Source organism: Sceloporus occidentalis, unplaced genomic scaffold (assembly GCF_023333645.1).
Source record: "Sceloporus occidentalis isolate IW3139 unplaced genomic scaffold, rSceOcc1.0.p SCAF_2, whole genome shotgun sequence".
Taxonomy (NCBI): Eukaryota; Metazoa; Chordata; class Lepidosauria; order Squamata; family Phrynosomatidae; genus Sceloporus; species Sceloporus occidentalis.
Genome location: NW_028316982.1, coordinates 171,745,614 through 171,770,289, shown reverse-complemented (window position 1 = coordinate 171,770,289; position 24,676 = coordinate 171,745,614). Strand labels below are relative to the sequence as shown.

Here is a 24,676-nt window from a genome sequence, read left to right as displayed (position 1 = left end):
TTTTCAATCTGGCAAACCTTTTCAGAGGGCTGGAGTAGGATTCACAGGTAACAACAGTGGGTCTATGAGTTGCACTTTCTCCACCACTACTTGATGCCCTCTCTCACCGAATGGTTTTTAAAAAGCATTCTTATTCTATATGAGGAAAGGTGACTCTTTCTACTTTGAGTAAATTTCTGGAATGGAAATCTTACTTTCAGTTCAGAAATCAAGCCAAATGATACTCCCCCTCTCCAATTTCAACTTCAATTTTTAAAAAGAGAAATTGTTCTGAGCTTTCAAAACAAATTCAAAGGATTGTTTTATAGAACATATTAACCCTAATTTGTTGTAGTTAACCACTGCTCCTGTCTCTTACATCATTACAAAGGGTTCTTACTACTGCAGAGAAGACGAACCATTTAAATCTGAATTGTTTTCCTATATACTGTAGTATCCATAGCAGAGGATGTGCACTTGGCTAATTGCACATTTCATAAAATAGATTCAGGAAATCTTTGCTTTAATGCCAAACTTTACAACCAGAAGAAATCAGTCCTGCAATTATGAACTATGCAGTTATCAATGGTTTTGTACAAAATACTACATTTGCAAACTTTTAATTTTGGTTGCCAGCTTGTAGAAATACATGCAGAGTTAGAATTTTCATGTACTACACAGTTCCAAAAAGGGGTTTTATTTCTCTCTGAAGATTCATTTCTGGAAAACACCATGCGGCACATATCTGAACATGCCAGAAATAACTGCTGTAATTTGAACATGGCAAAATGAATGGGCAACATATCTCCCAAGGCTCACTAGCTTTATTATTGTTTATTCATTTCATGTGATAGTTTGCAATGGATCATTAGTGTAAATTAGCAAGGTTCTACACTATTAAACATGGCTTGTTCACAGTTTTTTTTACTGGGAAAAGAACAACTAAATTGGAGAATAAATGGGATAAAATATACTTCAAAATTGGCCAGAACTCCAAAAATCATGTGATTAAGTTTCATGGCATCAAAGAAATATGGGATGTGGGCTTTTGGAACAGCAGGCAGGCACAAAACCACAAGAGCTTTCTAGGTCAGACATGGCATGATGCCTCCAGCCTACACTTACTTTAATACCAACTTACTTTAACAACCCAGAGCCATCTCATACAGGTATTATATGATTCAATGTGAACAGGCAGGAAAAGCATCTGGTAGTTTAATGTTGGTACTGAAGCCACTTACTCATAACCACGAGGCTGTGAATTCAATTCCAGCCAGGGGCTCCAGGAATGACTCAGGCTGGCATCCTTCCGGGGTCACTAAAATTAGTACCCAGCTTGTTGGGGGAATTAACTTACATGTTGTACACCACTTAGAGACTGCTTAGTCCAGTATGTAGTGTTAAGGAAAAAGCAACATGGGATATACAGTCAAAGAAATAAAACATGTATGTGAGAGTCAGGGTGACTCAGCAGAAGCAATTAGAAGCCACACAGGTGTAAAAGGTAATGTAATTAACAAGTCCTAAAAGCCAAGGACAGAAATGTAAAGTGGATAATTGAACACACCTGAGAATTGTTAAGTGGACAAGGTGAAATGATGAAATCATTAATTGTGGGTTGAACCAAGAGAACCAATGAGAGTGGATGTACACGCCCACTGGGTGGAAACAGACAACAGTGGGTGGTATTTTGCAATGACTATAATAATGGCTATGAATCCCAATGTATTTTGTGGGTAGTAGTTGGGTAGTAGTAGTGGATAGTAGTGAGGAGTTGTATTGGATAGTTTTGGAGCTGTATATAGTAGAATAAAGTAGATCTTTTATATAAGACTACTGAGTTGTCTGGTGTCTTGAGTGAAGATACAAGAGCCAGCTGGATCCTGAAGAAGTGGGAAGACTTCTGAGGAAGCAAGAGTGAGAAGGCTTGGAGAGTTTGTCAGGGTCTTCAGCCTATTCTCTGTAACTCTGCTGCTTTAGAGCAAAGCTTTAACCACTGGCCAAAACTGGTCAGCGCCGGTGCGTAACAAGGTGGTGAGTTCGAGCCAGAGGTGAAGAGCTACAACTCCCATCATCCCTGACATGTAGTGGTGTAGAAATGTAGCTGCTATTGCTATTGCTGGCAATCCCTCCCCAAGCTGGATGCACAATGATTACAGAAGCATGGAGACCTCTGGAGAACCCATGTGAATGCCAGTGCTGATGTCATCCTTGTGTGTCTGCTGTGGGGAGAAATAGCCAGACTTTCTCCAATCCTGACTATTCATTTTAAAACAGAGAATGTCAATATGAGCCAGCTTTATATCTTTAAAGTAACCTGGGAAGATAATATATAGGTCAGAGTAGCGTGGTTCACATGCAGATCTTTATGCTGTGCTAAGGAGATGAAATTGAGGCCTCTGTGTTTTAATGTCAAGCATTATGCCAAACTGCAGGAACATCTTCAAGGAATGGAAGATGAATGGCCATCTGTTGGGAGTACTTTGTGTATTCCTGCATGGCAGAGGATTGGACTGGATGTCCCTTGAGGTCTATTCCAACTTTCTGATTCTATGCATTTTGCCACATGCCCAGCCATCCAAAATGCTTTGTTTTTCTTTCTTGGCTGTGTGTGGCATATTATGTGGCCAGCTTGGTTTTACCCAAATTTTGCTCCTTTTTATCCAAATCACCTTCATTTCTGTCTCTACAACCACCAACACAAAAGCCATTTGCTCTTAATACCAAATAGTTGCCATTAAAACTGAGACTGTGTTGTCTGCCTCTCTGCTTTGGAGCAGTCTATACCCTTGAGAGCCAGAGATCGTTTTAAATGATGTACTAGTCACAGACCAACGGCAAAGTAAATAGGAGTTGAATGTGATAGCCTGACCTAGTATTTGGATATTGAACACTTTAGTTAGTATCACAAGTTGGAAGTAGAGAGTGATAATAAACAGGGATGGGAAAATTGCTCCTTGTAGGCCAAGCTGAACCTTGTAGTGTCCACCTGTGTGACAAAATAAGGTTTCTGTTCAGAGTACCCCCAAAACCAAAGAAGTGGCCCAGCCTTGCCTAATATTTTTGTAACTATCAATGTTCTGCCAGCCACTTACACTATGTAGGTCAAGTTATCTGTCTCCCAATAGTCCTGATGGTAGAGGAGGGATTCTAGAAGTTAAAATCTAAAAATAACTTTTCCAAGCACTGTTTGTAGCCTAGATGGTTTGCAGGATAGTGAGAGCAACAGTGAAACCAGTTTCTGAATGGGTTGGAAAAGACAGGATTTCTTTTGAGATTGATAAAGTAGAAGTGGAGGGCACAGTGCAGAAATCTGGTGATGTCTTACAGCCCTAGGTCTTTTGCAGCGAGGACAAAATTAGGAGGCTTTTTAAAGGCAGTCCCCCAGCCTGCCTATACAAACCTTACTCTGAAAATACTAGCACATTTTTGTAAGTCCTCTTTGCAACTAAACACTGTGGTGTTTGTGTCATCCAAATGCTCCCAGTGATAAATGACCATGGTAATGGAATTATTTATTGAAAGAATAGGAGGCTTTTTCCAAAAGTGGGAAAGTCAGTGATGACACATATGATTAGTTAAGTCTGTTTCCAGAAACAGCAAATTTTGCTCTGCAGGACACATCCTGTCCTACATTTGATGAGGCATTAAATGCAAGCACAACAGGAATATTTATAGGGAGTAGAACTTCAAGACATAAGGAAGCATGGAACACTTGTTTTGTGGTATCAGATAACCACCATTGGAGATGGATTATATCAGAAGGGATGAATTGGTGTAAAGGCATTAGGAAGTATTTTATCTTCAGACTGGTGTTCTTATTTTCAGTGGAATAACTCCAGAATTTCTATTTTTAGAAGCAGAATCTGATCTAAAGAATGTGCATATACACCATTCCTGCATGGTGGAATAGATTAAAGCAGTGATTCTGAGCATGGAAGGACAGAATAAAGAAGAGTTTGGAAAAGTTACTTTGTAAACTTATAATTCCCAAAATCCCCTAGCCAGGATGGCCAGTAGCAATTCTAGCTGGGATATTTTGGGAGTTGTAGTCCCAAAAAGTAACTTTTTGAGCCCTCAAAAATGTTCTAAGAAGAAAACCTTATTTTTGTAGGTCATGCATATTTCATAATCCATGCTACATATCTAATCTTGAAGTCAGTGTGGCATATTGGCTTGAATGCTGGATTAGGATTCTGGATCCAAATCCACACTGAGCCATGGCAATTCCCTGGGTGACCTAGGCAAGTTGCACTTTCTCAGCATTAGAGGAAGGCAATAGCAAATCACCTCTGAATAAAGCTTGCAGGGAGTACCATAACTGGAGTTGACCTGAAGGCACATAACAACAATGCCATGTGTATGTTTTCTTACGATGCAACGTTGTGTGAAAATCTTCGCTGTGATCGTCATGCCACCATTAAGTACTATGGGACTTGAGCATCTGTGGAATTTGGTATCTGTGGGGGCATCCAGAATGGATCCCTGTGATACTGAGGGCCCAGTGTTTTAATAATTATTTTATTCTTATTTGCCTTAGCTGGCAGGTGAGGAGAGAGGGATATATTTTGTTCAAGTGACATGTGGGTATTGCCACCTTCATGGGGGTAGAAGCCTTCTCTTGAGTGTTGGGTGGTCTCTGCTTTCTCTGTTTTCCCACACCAAATATAGTTTATATCAAGTGAATAAATAATATCAAGTAAAGATCTCATCAGTAATGGATGGTGATAGCGATGATGATGATGATGACGACGACGATGATGATGATGACGACGCAGAGCTTGGAACTTTCACTGTTTTGTATTATGACTCCCATAATGCAGTGGCTTTGGTACGTGGAAGTTTTTGGCTGCTATAGTTCTAGGAGGTGTAACCTGGCAAAAGAGTAACTTTTCCAATTCTGTTTATAGCAACAGTCTGCATTGTAAAAGCTGTAACAACCAATTAAAATAGGCATATGGCTAGTTCCACCTAAGGTATTTTTTTGCAGATGACCTACACAAAATCCTCATCTTTATGATTTCCCAAGCTATTGGTGCAGAGCCAAACATAATTTGAAATTTCTTTTCTTCTCACAGCTTGAGAAAATTAATTTTTTGGACTACAACTCCAGAATGGCTAGTACCCAAAGGATTTGTGGAGTTTTAGTCCAAAAAAGTAACTTTTTCATTCATTGTTTCACCAAAGGCAACCTTTTTTCCAGCCCCTCCCCAAGTTCACCCTGAGTTCCCCAAAGCGGTCAGATTCACCCCAACTTTCAATAGGAACAATAGAATATGCCCAAACTCTGCTTTTGTTCCTTCTGAGGGTCTTGATGATGGCTGGTTGTAGCTGGATGTGGAGAGGAGGCTCTCAGCTGCAACGGTCACAATGGAAGGGTCCCATGCATGTCACTGATCAATACCACCGAGTTGAAGTACTTTCCAGCTAAGCATTGCAGAAGGAGAACCCTGATCAAAACAGGATGCAGGATAATTGCAAATGCTTTATTGGTTACAATCTTCCTGAAATATGCAAGTGCAATTTCTGCCCAGGAAAAACACCTAATCTGTATCAATGCCAGGATTGATTCAATACAACATTCAATATCATTGAGAGCAAAGGAGACTGATACCTTATGCAAGGGATTACATTACATGACATTCTGATACAACATTGTGTTGTCCCCAGACCCCACGCTAGAGTAAATACTGAATAAAACTCTCCTTTTGTCATGTAGCAATAGTTTTAATTCTTTGGGTAGTTTAATTGCATTTTAATAACTACATATGTTTTTATTTATGTCTTTGTAGGTACTGTATTTTCCGGCCTATAAGATGACTGGGCGTATAAGGCAACCCCCAACTTTTCCAGTTAAAATATAGAGTTTGGGATATACTCACCGTATAAGACTACCCCTCTTCCATTGCACACCAAATAAAAAATTTTAAAAATCAGATTTGATTTCAATATGGTAATTTTAATTCAAATGCTTATGACATGCAGGTACTTAGCAGGAAACCTTGTTACATACTTGGGCGGGTTATAGACCGCCGCTTTGATGCGGTCTGCCGCCGCCGCCGTTTGCTCCGTGCAGGAGCTGCAGCAGCCACACTGCACGGACCAAAATGGAGCTTATTCTTGTGGCGCCTCTGTGACGTTGCGAGGCGCCGGGGCGCATTCGCGATGTCACAGACGCCGCGACATGTTCGGACGCACAGTGTCTGATACGTAAAGATGGCACCGGCCGTGTGGAACGGCCGGCACCATATTGTACGGACAGAGTCCGTATTAGAGCCAGGGGCGTCTAGAAGAGACGCCCCCTTTTTAAAATGGGACGTCCTGCGGACGTCCCAAGTGCCGGTCTGTAACCGGCCAAAGCCTGCTTGGACTGGTCAGCTCTTTCTGCCTGCCCAGCCCTCCCTGTCTTCAAGACTATCAGAGTGGTAGCTGCTTTCATATGATCGCCGCATACAGCCGTTTTTAAGTTCCCCCCACTATATGCGGCGACAGCAGATTCTCCAGTCTGGCTCGGAAGTTTCAGCACCTGCCCTATAAGACGACCCCCGACTTTTGAGAAGATTTTCCTGGGTTAAAAAATAGTCTAATATGCCAGAAAATACAGTATTACTTATGCCTTCATAGATCTAACTATTTTATTTTTTGTATTTTACCTTGAGTCCCAGTGTTGGGGACATGATTAGCCTTAATAATAATAATAACAATAATAACAGAAGAAGAAGAAGAAGAAGAAGAAGAAGAAGAAGAAGAAGAAGAAGAAGACATTTGGACCACTGTAATGTGGGGAGCTATTGAGGAAAGGGGTAGAACCAGCTTAGAAAGGGTTTAAAATCCTTTTCTCCCCTTCAGGTTCACTGCTTGAAAATATTTCTTCCAGAGTCGTCTCTTCTCGGAGTTGAAGAAAGAGAGGACAGATATCAGGACTTATGCTATATGCTTGGCTGTACTGTTGGGCCTAAATAAACAAGTGACTTGTTTATTTGAATTGGCTTAAGGCAAGGGGGGACTTTTAATGTTTGGGATCTCAGCTCCCAGAAAGCTTCACCTCTTATGGCCAATAGCAAGTGTTGAGAAGGTCAAAGTCTACAGTCTTCCAGTGAGTTTTAACTTTGAAAATATTTCCACAGAATAGTCAATGGTTTGGAGAGAGATTGTCATTAGAGGGGCTTTGTTGTTATCCCGTGTGGCCTATTTTTAAATTTGGGGTGTAGTGGAAATTAGAATGGAACATTTAGCTGAGCTTTGTTTTTAAAAGATAAAACTCACAGCAACAAAACTGCAAAAAGGATCCCCAAGGTGAATAATTTCACATTGGATATAGCAACTAGCATTTTTCTGCACTTAAAGCAGAAAAAATATGCTGCAAAATGAAGTCTGGCCATTAATTGGGACGAGTGATCTTTACTTACAAGGTTATCCCTGCTGCGAGACCCTTTGCAGCAGATTAACTTTCACATCTGCTTGCACCAAAAAAGGGTGAATAAGAAGCTCAAGAAACTTATATTGCTACACACTTTTCAAAAATGCTGTTGCAGACAGGATGTTACAGTTCATGACTCTTCTTTTTATGCTTTGCAGGAATTCAGTTTGTAAAGCAAAAATCCACAGGTATACAGTTGTGGCAAAATAAGTGGCTGCTTGATATTATACATGGCAGAGAGTGTACGTTGAAATACATGGTGACCATTCCTGCCTAAAATGGTCAGAGGTGATCTCTTTGAGCCCTCCAGCAAAACATGAACAAAATGTGAAAAACAGATATGTAATTTCATGACTAGATTCAGCAAGTCATCTCAAAAACAAGCCAGTAGGTTAGAGGGATAAGAACAGCTCTAGAATCTAGTTTTATATAAAAGTTACTTGTCCCTGAAGTAGTTGTGTTTTAATGTTTCAGCATCAGTTCATTCACTTTGTTAATTGGTGAAAGATTTATATGATCTGATGAGAAACCAGACTATATTTTTGTTATTATCTGCTGTAAGTCAACTTTGACTTACACTGACCCACCACACTTTTTATGACAAGCTATGCCTATGAATGAGAGACCTCAGCCTTGCTCAGATCTTACAGACTCAGGACTGTGACTTCCTTGACTGAGTCTATCCATCTGGAATGTTATCTTCCTCTTTTCCTGTTGCCTTCTACTTTAGCAAGCATTATTGTCTTTTCTAGTAAATCATGTCTCCTCATGATAAGACCAAAGTACAACAGTCTCAGTTTAGTCATCTTGGCTTCAGGCTTGATTTACTTTAGCACCCATTTATTTCCATGGCTTTCACTGAACCCTTCTCCATCATCACCCAAATGAATTGATTTTCTTCCTATCAATTTTTTTTTACTGTTCAGCTTTCAGAATCATACATATATAGAAATAGGAAATGTGACAACATGGCCAAGCCTAACTTTAATACTCAGTGATATATCTTTACACTTCAGGATCTTGTCTAGTAACTTCATATCGGCCCTTCCTTGCTTTATATGACACATGACCCTGAAGTTTCCAGAAGCTCCCCCGGTGCCACACCATGGCCGCTAAGGTGGCCTAAAGCCAGCTCAAAAGGAGCAAATCTGCTCCTTTCACAGTCCATTTGGGACCGCAACAGGAGGCACCCTTTGGGCCGCTGCATGTGATTGCTGCAGCCCCAGGGCAATCGGCCAGGAGTGGCTTCTGGCCATTCCTTCCTGCCCGTCTGTTTCACCCCATAGGTAAAGGTAAAGGTTTTCCCTTGACATGAATGTCTAGTCGTAACCGACTGTAGGGGCCAGTGCTCATCTCTGTTACTAAGCCAGAGAGCCAGCATTGTTTGAGGAATAGTCTGGTGGTCATGCGGCCAGCATGACTGCACTGAATGCTGTTACCTTCCCACCAAAGTGGTACCTATCTATCTATTGCATTTTCATGCTTTCAAACTGCTAGGTTGGCAGAAGCTGGGACTAGTGATGGAAGTTCACCCCATCGTGCAGCACTCAGGCCTCGAACTGCCAACCATCCAACCTTACAGTCATCAGAACTGGTGTCTTAACCACTAAGCCATCACATCCCATAGTAAGCGTTTAAAAAAACTGGGACAACAATGGATTTAGAGCAAACATGAAATCCAGGAAAAATTCCCTCATGGAAGGAAAACATTGCCAATCTTTATTTTGACTTTTGATGGCCTTTCCATTCCAATTTTCAAATGGCCCACATGCTGCATAAATATAACTGGAGGAATGACATTTCCCTTATATTTCCTTCTACCAGAACATTACCTGAACTTGGAGGATCTGCCGTATCCTTTTCTGTGGAGGAAATGCCTTACATTTCACCAGTTGTTACAAGAAATATATGCTGATAATTTATTACTATTTTATTTTCCTTATTCTTTTCAAGTCCTGCCCATTCAGTACTATACTTCTATAGTAATATCAATCTTGATAAGTATGAACCCATTGACAAGAAAAGTGAGGGGAAAATTTACTGTGGACAGGAATAGAATAAAATAGATTTCTTTTAGTGAAATGTTCAACTGTCACAAAAACTTGGGAAAATGCAGCTCTGTTCCTAAACAGTTCCTAAACTGTTCCTATCTAGAACTGGGAACTAGTTCCTAAAATCCTCCAACAGAGTAGTGAGACAGCACAGTAATTTTGTGGGTCTCTAGGATCTTTTCCTTCTTTGGGGATTAAACACACATTGAGGTTATTCTAAGACTCTGGTATAGAACTTTGCATTATTTTATTCCGTACCCCATGTAATGACATTAAAAGTTCTTCATGCAATTCCTTATACAATGCTGCAGATATTCCGTCTGGGCTGGGAGCTTTCCCGGACTTACAATTCCAAATCGCTTTTATGATCTCTTCAGTTGTAATAGGTGCATTTAGCATTTTTTTGTTGTTGTTGTTCTGTTCTTTTTGATATTTTTGTTTATTTAAAGAATCTTTCATCTTCTTTTCTTTTTCTTCCTTCCATGTTTTTTTCTGAAAACAATTTCCAAAAAAGTTCTGGGAGGTCTTTTTTTATTGTTTCTTGATCTGTATAACTCTCATCCCTCTTTTTAATCTCTCAGATATTTATTTTCCTTTTCTTTTTTTCAGTTTGTACACCAATTATTTTCCCAGTTTGTTTCCTTGATTGAAGAATTTCTGGCAGCAATATTGCAGATCTACCTCTCTTGTTAGTTCTGCAGCCAATTCTTTTTGTAAAATTTTTATTTATTTCTTTATTGTAGGTTCTGTAGGTTTCTTTAAATTTTCTCTCAATAATTTCTCCCTTTGTTGAATCTCCTTGCCAATTTTTGTTTATTTTTTTTCCTTCTCTGTTTCATTTTTACTTCAGCGGCTTGTTTAAGAAAGTAGCCTCTCATGCCTGCCTTACAGGCATCCCAAACTGTCTGTAAGGTAACGTCCAGGCTCCAATTTGCCTTGAAACAAACAAACAATCTTCATTTATATACCGCTTCATACCACCTAAGCAGTGTCTAAGCGTTTTACAACTGTAAGCTAATTGCCCCCAACAATCTGGGTACTCATTTTAGCGACCTCCTCGGAAGGATGCAAGTCTGAGTCAAGCCTGAGCCCTTTTTCTGGTCTTGAACTCGCAGCCTTGTGGTTTAGAGTAACTGGCTGCAGTACAGGCATTTAACCACTGCACCACCAGGGCTCCTAACATATATCTTCATATCACCTCTTTTGTTGTTTGTAGTAGTCTCTCATTTTTAAATAAATTTAAAGACAACAGAATTGGATTATGGTCCAACAAAATCTTCAGCCTGTTTTTGATCTTTATATTCCATGTTTTGGTTATGGCAAAAATGTCAATTCTTGAAGCTGAGTTGTGTATATTTGAGTAGAAGGTATGTCCTTGAGTCTTATTATACTTAAATCTCCATACACCCAGAAGTGCAAGATCCTATACTATCCCAAAGCAGGTGTTAGGTAGCTTCCCTTGATTTATTCCAATTTTCTTTTGTGAGCCTTGGTTTTATTATATCACTGCTCATTTCTATGTTCCTGTCTTTTCTCCCTTATATTTGCCTCACCACTATTGCTTAAGCTAAGTGGTCAAATCAATTATGAATGAAACTTTCTTGGTTTTCCTTTGAACTCTTCCTGTTAATTGGTCCTTCCCTTCTTTATGGGGTGTTCTTTAAACCTCAGAATACTGTCAAATTTCCAGTTACATTTGAGTGATATGATGAGTTACAGCAAAATTTTCTTACATCATGAGCAGAAGGCTGTTTAAAATCAGCAATCAGTTTGTTAATTGACAAGAACACAGCCTGGGGTGTGGGGAGAACTTCTCCTGAAGAAGGCTTTGAAATCTGCTTAGTTTCAAAAGGAGAAGCAAACCATAACAGTAAAATATAATCAAGCCTCTTTTTTTCAGCGGCATCCCAATAAGGCAGCAGGGATATTAATAGTAAAGTCTCAGCAGAAAAAAATGTTCACAGCTCGCTGCTGGTGATTTAGGGTTTGTCAAGGACTTTGGAGACATTTTAATCTAGCAGGAACAGAAGGTTGAAAAATAAAAATAAAAAAAAGTTTATGATTTGGTAGGAAATTCCTCATCGCTAAGACATTGAGCCTGACCTGACTGTTAAACACACTGGGAGGGCATCAATCATTGTTGGCACTCTGGTGACTGTAGATGCCAAGAAAGCAGAGGCAAAAGCCCCCCCCCCTTTGTGTATTCTTCCTCCCTGCACCCCATGGAAAGCAAATTACTATCTTTGTTCATGCCTCCACTTTAAAACACACACTTCTGGATCCTTTCCATGGCCACAAATGGTGCATAAGGAGAAGTACAGTGCCATGAACAGTTAAATATTTCTTTAGATGCCCTGCAGTATTTAACCTACTCAGAGGAGACTACTTTGGCCCCTTCTCTGCTCTCCTTCCACTGGCAAGCAATTCCACCACACTTTTTATGACATGCTTTGCTTGGTCTTGAATAGGGTCTTTTAGTGGGGGGGGGGGTGGTCTGTTGAAGAAGAGTCTCTTAATATTAGGAGAGATTGCACTTTTATTCCAATTGTCATCTTTTAAAAGCTTTTAAACTGCTTTAAAATTAGCACTGCTTTTACAGTTAATGTTGTGTGCCTTCCAACTTATGGCAATCCCAAGGCAAACTTATCACAGGGTTTTCTGGGGCTGAGAGTGTGTGACTCAACCAAGGTCACCCAGTGAGTTTTCATGGTTAAGTGAGGAATCAAATCCTGTTCTCCAGGATCATATGCTTTTATTGGGGTAGCTTATTTAATTAAAAAATATATTTTTAAATTATCATCATAATTTTAGGCTAGCTGTATAGGTTCGCCTTAGGGTTGCCATAAGTCAGAAATTTCTTGAAGGCACACAACTACAAAAACAACTTTTGTGTTACTCTGTTGTGAACCACCTTGGGCTTCATTTTTCGAAGAAGGGAAGATTATAAAATAATTGAATGTTGTTGCCATTGTCATTGTTTCTGTTTCTCTTGTTGCTTTTGTTATGTGACTTCACCTATCCTCCTCTAGGGTTTCCTTTGAATATTTATTCAGAGGAGGTTTGCTATTGCTTACTTCTGTATTTAGCATTCATAAATGAATAATCCTGTCCTGCTTTATAGACATTCAGAGCATGGTAGAACATATTTACAGGTAATGAATTCCTTTTAAATGATTCCTTTCTCCCCAGTAACTAAATCAGGGTTAGAATTGTGTCAATGGCATTGTGGGAAATTAAAATGACAAGCAGCCCCTAGGTGACTAATGCTGGTAAGTGTCAAGGAACTAGCAAGCCATGGTTGAGGATGGAACCGTGGCAGTTGCCTAGGATAGCCCACGTTGGATTCAGGACTGGTTGATACTCAAAGTGTTTTTTCTCCTTCCAGCATATGGCCAGTGGACTGAGGATAATTCAGCTGCATCTCTGTAAAGGGTGTAATTGGCTCACACACAGTGGTACAATGGTCATTTCCAAGAGGCAAGTCCTTATTGGGACACTCATCAAAACTATGCTCTGGAGGATTCAAAGATCCAGATAAATCTATTGATCCATGTCAGCCAATCAGTTCTTGAAAATGTCATCTTTATCAAGTTGGTGTAAAGCTAAGGTGTCCATTCAAGAGCTGGATTCCAAAATATTTGTATCCCAACCAAGATAGTTCACAATATACTGCCAGCAGGAAAATCCAACTCAGATACCATGAGGAATGCAGCAAAATTTAGAGGGAGCACGGCCCAAATATTCCTTGCTAATCAAAATGTTGTGATGTTTTAATTCTGAAAATCCTGGGCCCACTACACCAGTGTTCATGCTGGAAAAAAGAAGGATATTTTCCTCCAAGGATGAATAGGTCTTACTGTAACCTCACAGTAAGTCAATCTTTGTGGAGGGAGAGATGTAAAAGTGAAGTGGCCTCTTATATTAAATTCAAGGCTGGAGAACAGTGTGGTGCAGCTATCAGAAGCACGAGAAATAGAGGTGTAAGTTGTATTCCCATGCTACCCCGTGACAAGCAATTACTAACCTAGGCAAAAGGCCAGGCTCAAGCTGTGTGTTTGAAATCCTGGCACGGAAAGAGGAGCTGAGGTTCACCACAGACTGAAAACTGAATAAGGCTTGGATTGAAGAGTGTGAGGAGTTTTGACTACCAGGGCTGCTCCAGAAACTACCTCCTAGCTATATGTGGATAATTAGAAGCACTGTGCAGCTATAAGAACCCGAGAACAAAGTATCCATTTTCTGTAAGTGCTTATAAAAACATAAGGTAGGAGGCCACCCTGCTGACATCCGGAAAGAAATTTCCAAGGTGAAGATTTGAAATCTGAACTAATAGTCTAAGAATATTATTTTTTCCCCATGGTTGGGCCAAGTATTTCTAATGGGGATTGTTCCTTAATTAAGTCTCTGTTGAAAATGGAAGACTTTAAAAAAATGTTAACTGGAGTTGCTCAGGCTGATGGAGAAAGATTTGCACCTGCAAGCTGTATTTTGTCCTAGAAAGCAAAAAGTGGCATCTAATTGGTGCCAACTATTTGCAGAAGAATTATTGAATTTCTTTCACAGTAAAAGGGTGTTATAGAAATGTTCCCAAGGCAGAGTAGCTAAGTCCTGATATAAATCATTGTCCCGTTAGTTAACGGGTATTTTTTTTCACTCTTTAAATAGCCAACCTCTCCGGAGTCAATTTCTCCTTCTCCAGTGCTATACAAATTTGCACAAGAGTGGAAAATACTAGATCTCCAAGCAACCGTGTCCTGTTCTCCAATGAAAATAAGTTGGTGCAAAATAATCATAGCAAAGGTAACTTTTAAGGCTGCATTCACAGATAACATGTCATCTTAAATCAGTTTTTGCTTTTCCTTTCTGTAGAGGCTGAAGCATCTGTGCTGAATAATATTAAGACTTGAGAAAAAAATTTCAAATAATTATTGGTCTCTCTATACCAAGGATCATTTGAGCCAGTGAGGTGTTGTGGTTTGAATATTGGATTAGGACACTGAGAGACCAGCATTCAAATCCCCACTCAGCCATAGAGACCTACTGGGTGACCTTGAGCAAGTCAAGCACTCTCAGTCTCCGAGGAAAGCAAAAGCAAACTCACCCATCCCAAACAAATTTTGCCAAGAAAAAAACCATGACAAGTTTGTCTTAGGGTCACCATAAGTGAGAAACAACTTGAAGGGATATAACAACAAGCAAGGATTATTACAGTTATCAGTTTGTCTGGGGGGGGGGGGGTTTAAATCAAAAGTGCCTGTTTTCTTTGCCTTAGGTTTGAGCCTGGAGATGCATGCAGAGTCAAGTTTGCCTTACATTGGTGCAATGCTTAATCCTGAAGTGTATGTGTTATTCATAATAGTCCATGTAAATCATGCCTTCAAGGAATATTAAAAAATGCAGGCAGCTGTATTGATCAATTCTAGCAGATTTCCATCTCCCCAAGGAACAGGGCTTTGTATAGCAAAGAAGTCTGAATGCCCATATATTTTCCATTACTACAGGGATAGCTCTTAACAATAAATGGTGGGTGGGAAAAGCCATTTTCCCCTCCAGGTCCAATGAAGACTACAGGAATAAGGAAGCCCAAAGGATATTGCAGACTTCATCATTGTCCCCGATGATCAAAAAGTTCTGGTATTTTAATGTTGCAAGCTGGGTCCACTACACCTCTGTTGCCTCACTTTTTAAAAAAGAAAAATGTGAAGTTCTAACATGATTGGTTGGGCAGAAAACACTGTAAGGCATATTCACATTCTAAATATTGTAAAATAATTCAGATGAAAAGAATTAAAACTGGAAGAGTGCACTAAAGACTTATGGATTGTTCCAAAAGCAAGGTGATGTGATATCTTTTACTGTCTCAGCAATTGCCTTACAGGAAATTCTTCTTCAGGCAAAAGTAATTGGAACAAAGCAGAGCAGATTGTGTTTCCATATAACCATATTGGCTACTGGTGGGTCATTAGCACATCAAATAACTCTGTATACCTTAAGGAAAAAAACTCTCCCTCCCCACTTAATATAACAATGTTTGAGTAGATTCACTTTTTTTTTCCTTTCTGTGTTGTTCTCTCACTCCAGCTTATACTGATGTGGAAGCAGTGCCTGGCTGGGAGAGCTCCAGCAATCTGGGGCTGGTTATGTGCAGAATCGTCCTACTGTTGTTTTAGTGATAGAACTGCAAGCATCCTTTTAGTGTCCCTGCTGTAGCTTCCTCTCAGATTTCTAGCTAACTACTGCCCCCTCTCTGATCCGGGCTAGGTTCCTCAGCTCAGCAGCAAAGGACTAAGTTGATGGGGCCAGCCACCTGAATACTAGGAATAGTATCCAAACAGAAAGAGCACCATGATTTGCAAAAATATCCAACATTATTTTATTCTGCTTGACACAGAGCATGCTTAGAATGAGCTCTGAACAGGGATGTAGAAAACAGTCTCATTTTCATTGCATTTCTCATGATCCCACATGCATTTGCATCACATCCCAGTTATCTATCAGGATGCAGGGCTTTATTTTTGGCTCTATATGGAAATACACATACATTTTTGTGTATTTCTCCAATGTATCAATTTTACTAACAGACATATTTTTGTTCATTTTTCTTATTCACTAATATGTTTGGCATATTTTTCTTCAAACATGCACATTTTAAAGTTGTACACATTTCCCAATCCACCTTGTCTCACCATCAGTCTGGGGAGGCTGGTTTCCATAGAGGAATGCAATTTTTTTCTAACCAAAAGAATAGAAAGTGGGCACACATTCCAACAGGTACAGCTTACCTCCCAATGAAGGGAGGGAAACTTTTCTCTGTAGCTGCACAGAGAGAGGTTTCATTGGGCAAAAGTCTACATTCTGAAGAATCTATCCAATGTTGAATCTGTCAATAGCATTACCCAGAAAACAGATCTGAGAGAGAAATGATGCCATTGAAATCCACAGCTTCACATAATAGGAGTCCCTGGATATATGATTCCTCCCCTAGTGGTTTATTTCTGAATGCCTCATCATATCTCACAGTTGGCCTACATGAACATTCGGCAAAAGCTTGTCTGCCACACAGCATGTAAGATCTATTATTTAAAGCTTGTGCTTGATATTGGAGGAGCACACTTCAGACCTATTGTTTGGCTGCTTTTTTTAATTTGCAAAAACAGCTGGCAAAGAAGGTTTGATGTTTTGTTTTGTTTTTTTCCTCCCTGAAAAGGGAACACAGGAAGAAAGATCTCTTTTGGTCTGTGAGCTGCACTGCTCTGCTAATTCATTTTCTGGGATTTCTTCCTTCATAGCAGCAGTATTTTTTTAAAAATTTCTTCGTCTTTCTTTCTTTCTTTCTTTCTTTCTTTCTTTCTTTATTTCTTTCTTTCTTTTTTTTTTTTTTTTTTTGGAAAGGGTGCTAGGGTTCTGCCTCTGTGCCGAATAATCTGATGGGCTAGGCATGTTCCTTCCAGCACTTTATAATAATGAACACAACCCTGGAGACTAGAAAGAGGTTTGTGCTGTAAATAGCTTTTCAAAAATGGGATTGCACTCTGCACTTTAATTTTTCATCCATGGAAGGCTTCAGGTTAATGATTCATACAGAGTAAGGGAACTCTACTGCAGATGTTGAATTTTAGAAGAGCTAATGAGCCTTGGGCTCCTATATTTGTATAGTTGCTCCTCCACAAGTCTGACCAGATGCAATAGCTTTCCCTTTTGTTTTGATAGACTTAACTAACCAGGGGTTCATTAAAAGTGCTAGTGTACATATAAATGTATTTCAGGAGTATAAATATCAGTGATTGTATTAAAGTCTTTGCACAATCTCGCAAGAAAGTATTTAAAGAAGTCAGTGGGAAACAAGGGATAAAATCTTTCTCAAACTCCGTCCACTAAGGTCCAGGAAAAAATGAATGGCATTTGTATGAGTTTGTGGTTGTACATATCTTTTATTAATCCATATGGTTATTTTTCAGGAAATGCTCATGACAGATTGCACACTGTTCAGTGTCTCTGGAACTGTCCCATGAAAATGTAAATTGTAGTGATATATTTAGCTGCTGGCTCTGATGTTACTAGGGTGATAAATCTACTCTGGGTTTTAGTCTAAACTTCAGAAGAGTGATCACACCAGAGGTTCAGCATCTCATATAGCTACTAAAGCCTGGAATGGATTCACTTGCCCTGCTAACACACCAGTTATCCAGTTCCATTGACTCTGTATTTCCACAATTTATAAGGCAGGAGGGCATTTTCAGGTAAATGTGCTCCAAATTACAGATGCTTCCAAAGAGAGCACCCTAATGCTACCAGTCAAAAGGTAATGGACAGCTCTTCTATCTTTTCCTCCTTAATGGATTAAGTCTGAGGTAAGAAAAAAATATGGAAGATGCAATGTGGTGTGGAAAGAGGTGGAACATGAAAATGACAGCATGGCCAGAGGGAGGGAGGACCTGCCTGCATGAATGTCCCTCCAGTACTGCCTGAACTGAGAACAGCTGCATCTTGACAAAATGCAGGTTTGTGACTAACATCATCATATTTTCCCCTCTTGTATAATTCTTAACATTTTTGTGTGATGAAGAAGCCAGTGGAGGTTCAAAAGCTTGCAACATGTATTTTGTACATTTTGGTTGGGCCAGTAAATCCATTGTTCTGTGGATTTGAGATGTTATTGTACTTTGCTGTGTCCAACATGGCTACCCCAGATATGTTTTCTGGATGTAAAATACCACATTTTAGCCACATCAGGGTAAAAACCTAAGTCTGGAGGCTCATTCCCACTACGAAATACAGCGAATTGCCAATCGAATTATATGATCCTTGTCCCTATTTGAAACCAATTCTGACCCTGGTGCAATTGATTGCACTCACAATGAAGCGAGGCAAATGCCAAAAAAAAACAACCACACATTTTTCAGAGAGTAGTTTCAAAGTGGTTCTTTTGAAAAGAATCGATTCCACAGAGTGTTCAGCAAGTGGGAATGACAGATGGGAATTGCATCATTCTGGAGGGGGAGCGACTAATGGCAGAGGGGTGTTTACCATCCCTCCTCGGTTCTTTGGAGATGTCACACACCCCCAGTGTTGCCTTTTTACTTGTGACCAATGGGTTCTTTTCTATTTTCTTTTTTTTTTAAATAGAATTAACCGATTCATCGATAGAATGCTATACCATTCTATTCTATTTAAAAAAAAAAATATGCTGGGTGCCCCATTCTCCTCCTCCTCCCGAGTCCGTCCTTCCTTCCTTCCTTCCTTCCTTCCTTCCTTCCTTCTCCACCCGGGTCCTTTTCTTATCTTCCCAGGTCCCTCCCTTCCTTCCTTCCTTCCTTCCTTCCTTCCTCCTCACCCTTCCCAGCTGGCCCTTTCTTCTGCAAAGGAGAATGGGAGGCATGTCTCTGTCCCTCTAGTTCAGCTGGGGGAAAGGGAGGCAGAGTCTGGGGGATGCTCGAGGGGTGGGGGTAAGGTTTGGGCAGCCTGGGGAAACCCAGTCCAGGGCGTTCTGGGAAACTAGAGTCCAAATCCCCGGCTGGACCATGGAAACCCACTGGATGAGCTTGGGCAGGTCACACTCTCTCAGAGGAAGAGTAGGGCAAACCTCTGAGAAATCTTACCCCCCCCAAAAAAAAAAACCCCAAAAGTTCCCAGGCCAGGCTGCCTGGGCTGCCGTTTACATCATAGATGATTCAAAGATGATTGGCATGCATTTTGAAGCAGTGCAACTAATGGGGGCAACAACTGTGCCAAAAAAGAAGTGATTACATGGGGATGATGAAAAGATCCACTTTCATAGTAGGGACAATGCCTCAAGTGAATCGGTTCAACAATTCGGAGTGAAAGTGAATCATCAATTGATTTAAACGGTGAACGGGGATGGCCCCTGGGATTAGACCATATAAGGATTCTATCTCCAACAGACATAAAAAACATTTTTCTTTTTAAAATTTGGATTATATTTGGCATATTTTACCAAAACAGCACCCCAAAATGTTTCCTAAGGCAAAAATACAGAGGGCTTCTTTAGAAATGTGGTGCTCTCTGCCTAACTAAGGAGCTTGTAGCTTGACAAAGGATGGAGGCAACTTGGAAGTCAAGCGGAGCTCTTTCTGTCTTGAGAATGGACTTTTAAAAAAAAAATCCTGGAGTAACCACATGGCCAGAAAGAGGAGGGTCCTGCCTGCAGGAATGTACCTCCAATGCCACTTGAACTGAAAACAGCCACATCTTGACAAAATGCAGGTTTGTGACTAACATTGTCATATTTTTTTATCCTGTATGATTTTTAACATCTTTGCCTGATGAAGAAGACAGTAATGCTTCAAAAGCTTACAATATGTATTTTGTGCATTTTGGTTGGCCCAATAAAGGAATCACTGTTTTGTGTATTATGGATGTTATTGTGCATTGTTACATGACCAACACAGCAACCACTGGATAGTCGTCTTCTAGTTATTTAGAAGTAATTGTCACTGAATTCAATGAAGCTGCTTATTCCAGCTTAAAATGCATCTCTAGACAAGATTGGCTTATTCCTAGTTAAGTGCATGTTGGCTTTCTGACCTAGTTACTGCCCCTTTCACCCTTTTGAGATCGTAAGAGAATTGTTATTTTGTTTTATTCTAGAAAGTGGTCAGGTGCAGGGACTGATAAAGTAGAAGAACTATCCATGTGTTGATACAAGATGCTTTGAGGATCATTCTTCATTGAAGCAAAATTAACTGTACTCATTTGAGAATTGAAAATCAGTTCTTTCCTCCTTTTCTGAAAGATGTTACCCCTGGTGTTCTGGCAAACTTCCAGCTCAGAAAATTACATTTTTTTTCCTGTGGTGGTTAGAAGTCCCTAGATAATGCATTCTTCACCTTTCCCTTTTTTTAAATCTGATGAATAGCACTGCTAGCACTATTACATGGTTGTCGGATTCCAATCCTGAGGTCCTTGAATTTTTGTTATAAATGAAGTGTGTATGGTTTGTAATTTTGTAAAGCAGTCTAGAGCTTGTGAGTGACACTGGAAAGACTGATACATCACTATGTTTGGTTTTATACACTTGACTTAGCAGGAGGAAGAAAAAAATATAAAGATGAGGAACCAAATTTCCCAACAGAAGCATCTGTAATGTTCTCAACCTTGTTTCATACTGGAATAATTGAGCAGACGGAACATTTTGGAAGTTCATTTATGTTATCATACACAGGTTTACTACACAAAGTTGTGTACAAGTAGAGGGCAGTGTCCTCTACATCATGCATAGAACAAATTTATATTGTTCTAAAGCAATAGTCGCTTAGATGTTTGGGACAACAACTCCCATTAGACCTACCAAGTCGGGCCAGTTATGGGATTTATATCTCCAAACCAGTGCTAGGGGACAAAGTTTTCCACTGCAATTTTACAGAAAGGACTGGACACTTCATAAAGAGGGGAACCTTAATCTCAAAATGTTTTTATTTCATTGGAATAATTTGTACTTTAGCCTGTGGCTGGCTTGATTTAAACTACTCTGAAACTGGAAGAACACATACGTACAGTATACATTTCTAAGCAGGAGTAAACCCTATTCAGTTTAATAAATATATCTGATTCCCAGGAAAGTGAGTAGAATATGAAAGCCTGGAAAACTTGAGGTTAAGAGCAATCTCAAAGCTGTGATTTTCATTACTACTAGTACCATGTTACTGTCACCATTATTTCTACCTCGTCTTTTCCATAAAATTGGGATTCATTTTGAGCGTGATCACTGTACAGCTTGATAGAGATGAATTTATATTGATTGCATGGCAAATACGAGAGGTATATAGCAAGATTTTTTTTTTAGATTGGTTAAATCTTGATTGGATTATTTTTATCTATTTCAGCTTTAGATGACAAAAGCAGAACATTAGAATAATTGTAACCATAGTTAGGATTCACAGTGCCTGAATAAATGCTACTTGCTTGCTTATTTAATGTAAAATATTTATTTAATAAACATTTATAGCTGGCATTTCCACTAGTGGTCTCCCATGTACAATACATACAAAAATATGCAATCACATAGAGACTTAACAAGGTGTAAGTCTAACTGATCTCCATGTGGCTTACTGGAGAGTAGGCATATACAGGATTGCATTGTTAAACAATAAAAATGTGAAATGCTTTAAAATTAGTAGTAGAAACAGACATTAAACAAATCAATAACAGAGGCATTAATAGTGGGCAAATCTATGACCAGTGCATAGAATGTCAATGACCTGATGCCTCAAGGGTACTCTGAGTTCAATGTGTGTGTGGTACAGTTTTGCAGTAGTTCCATTCATATTTAAAATTAGTGTTGCTGGATGGCTGTGCTGGATAATTTCTGCTTTTTGTTATGGTTGTGTGCCCTCAAGTCATTTCCAACGTATGGCAACCCTAAGGCAAACCTATAATGGGGTTTGCTTGGCAAGTTTCTTCTTTACCCTGGAGCATTTATGTCTTCCATTCTTGCAGTATATCCTCCATGTTATTTAACATCTCTGTGAAACAGCTGTGTGAGGTCATCCAGAGGTTTATGGTGCACTGTTATTAATACCCTGAAGACACACAGCTCTAAATCTCTTTTTCATCACATCAAGTTGTAGCAGTAAAGTATTTAATCAGTACCTAATTGTAGTAGTGCACTGGATAAGGACGTACCAACTGGAATTCTAGACAAAGATGGAGGTGATGTTAGTAATTGGCTCATCCATTCAAGTGCATGGTGTTCAGCCTGTTCTGAATGGGGTTACACTTCACCTAAACCAGGTATGAACAACAGAAGGTGCCTAGGCAACACATAATCCTCATCCCATTTTTTCAGTCCCTGGGTCTACCTTGGAAACCACCCATGCCTGCTGGATTTTTGCTGCTGTTGTTAATCCAGTAAAGTAATCTAATATTGGAAGCTCCAGATACAACAAATCCCTACTAAGGCAAGTTATCAAACTGTGTTTTTAAGGCACACAACTTTGCTTTAAGAATATAGGAGAGGGCACATTTTATGTTCTCTCCACCAAACCAGAAGTTTACTTTTAGCCCTTTTCAGTTTTAAGAAGAACATTTTAAAGATACACTTTTTCGCAGAGGTATGGCCAATAACAAGTCTACAGAGATCCAAATTTGCCCTCTATCATGAGGTCTTACTGTCAATGCTTTGAGGGAACCCTTTTACCTCAGACACATCCAAATACTCCTCATGAATGACACTGGTCCAGCATCCACACTTAATGCACATTCCCTAAAGGTTTAAGGGTTAGGGTCCCCAGTGTCCTTCTATTATGAATCTTTAAATCTGTTTGGTAGCATGTTTCCTGTGCTTTTATTGCTATGAATTCAGTCAGAAGCTTGTCTTGAAACAAACTCAACTTTATTTACAAGTATGTAGAATGAATGTAGCTTATTTAATATGGTTTCATAGATGGTATATTACATTAGTGACCATAAATCGGTGGCAAGCTCAGTGGGCCCTCACTGTCCACAGGGGATCCGTTCCGAACTGCCCCAACCCCATGGATACCAAAATCCGTGGATGCTCAAGTCCCATTGATCCCAATGGCAGTGCAGCCATGCAGCCAAGCCGCCATTGGGGACAATGGGACAAGTCCTCCCTCCTTACCTGCTTCCATCCTTCCTTCCCTCTCCTACATCCCACCTTCCCTCCCTCCCCCCCCCCCCTGCAAGGCTTCTGCCCTGGGTTTGGCTTTCAGGGTAGAGGCCACAAGTAACAGGCACAGGGGCTTGGGTCTTGGAGCCTCTGCTCCCATGGCCAGCACCCCAAGCCCCTGTGCTGGCACTGGCTTCCTGCGGCTGACAGGGCTTCAGCCTCTACCCCTAAAGCTAAGCCTAGGGCAGAAGCCTCACAGGGGAAAGAAGAAAGTAAAGAGGGAGGGAGGCCTTGCCCCACTGTCTCCAATGGTGGTGTAGCTGCGTACATGTGCCACCTTTGAGAACAGTGCAGGCTTGCCATCTGCAGATGCTCAAATCCATGGATAGCAAGTCCACGGATACCAAGGTCCCATTGTACTTCTCTATTCAGTTTCTTTTCCCACTTCACTCTTCTGAAATTTAGGAGCTTATCACTTGGGTTATTCATTCGGCTTACCTCTCCTGGTTTAAATTTCAGTGTGGGCTGTATCCTGATCTTATCAGAAGGTTTTTGCCACCCAAATACATCCTGGGTGCATCCCTGCTTCCAGGAGCACCCTAGCAACTATTTTCTTAAGCCTAGATTTGAAAAGAACTGCATGGAGCATTCTTGGAAGCAGAGATGAACCTGGGCTGTATTCGGGCAGCAAATTCAATGGCAAAAACCTTCTGATTAGATCAGGATGCAGCCCAAATTGAAATTTAAACTGGGAGAGGTAAGCCAAATTAATAAGACAAGCGATGAACTGCTCCCTTCTTAAACTGCTCCCTTCTGCTTCTAAACTAATCTCCTCATCTAAATAACTCTTTACTCTTAAAAAGACTCTAAATTCCACCAAGAGACTCTGCACTGAAACCTCAGTTAAGCCTCATCTCTCTTCACCTCACTCTGGAGTTTATCAGACAAGGGAAATTGGACATATAAATCCAATGGCAATCTGAACGCAATCATGGGGTTTCATGTTATTGCATGATAGACTACCACACTCAATTTTGGGCAATGGGAAGTCAATCCAAATGCAATCATGGGGTTTCACGTTATTGCGTGATAGACTACCACATGCAATTTCGGGCAATGGCAAGCTATTTTCAGGCAATGGGAAGTCAGCCCAAACACAATTCGAATTCACGTAAATTTGCTGAACTAGCGGATTCATGTGAATGCATTCTGGCCTCACTTTCTTTTCATTTGAAATTAAGAGAAATTCCTCCCGTGTGATAAATTCCTCTCTCTCTGACTCTGACTGTCACTTCACTGACTGCTTCACGCTGACTGACTGACTGACTGACTGACTCCTCCCCTAAGAAGCCACTCCTCCAACAGCAGCCCCTCCCCTACAGCCTGCCCAAACCATGATTTGGCTGCTGGGAATCAAGTCTGCCTAGTCACACCCTTGGATCCCTCAAAGGACTGATCTGCATGGCAGAAATAATGCAATTAACTGCCATGGCTCAGTGCCATGGAACCCTGGGATTTGTTTTTGTGAGATTTTTGGCCTTGTCTGTCAGAGAGCTCTGGTGCCACATCAAACTACAAATCCCTGAATTACATAGCACAGAATCATGGAAGCTAAAGTGTTATCAAATTGCATTATTT

General features: G+C 40.2%; 1 long non-coding RNA gene across 3 annotated transcripts in view; it reads right to left on the bottom strand.

The window, feature by feature from the left end:
• Window positions 1-24,676, bottom strand: part of LOC149319332 (uncharacterized) — a 77,435-nt gene that overhangs the window by 13,700 nt on the left and 39,059 nt on the right. Inside the window, exon 5 of one of the 3 annotated variants that reach the window (XR_016280176.1) lies at window positions 22,023-22,103. The exons of the other annotated variants lie outside the window; for them this stretch is intronic. This is a non-coding gene — a long non-coding RNA (uncharacterized LOC149319332). Of the gene's footprint in view, window positions 1-22,022; window positions 22,104-24,676 lie in introns of those variants that run through there. 3 annotated transcript variants of the gene reach the window in all.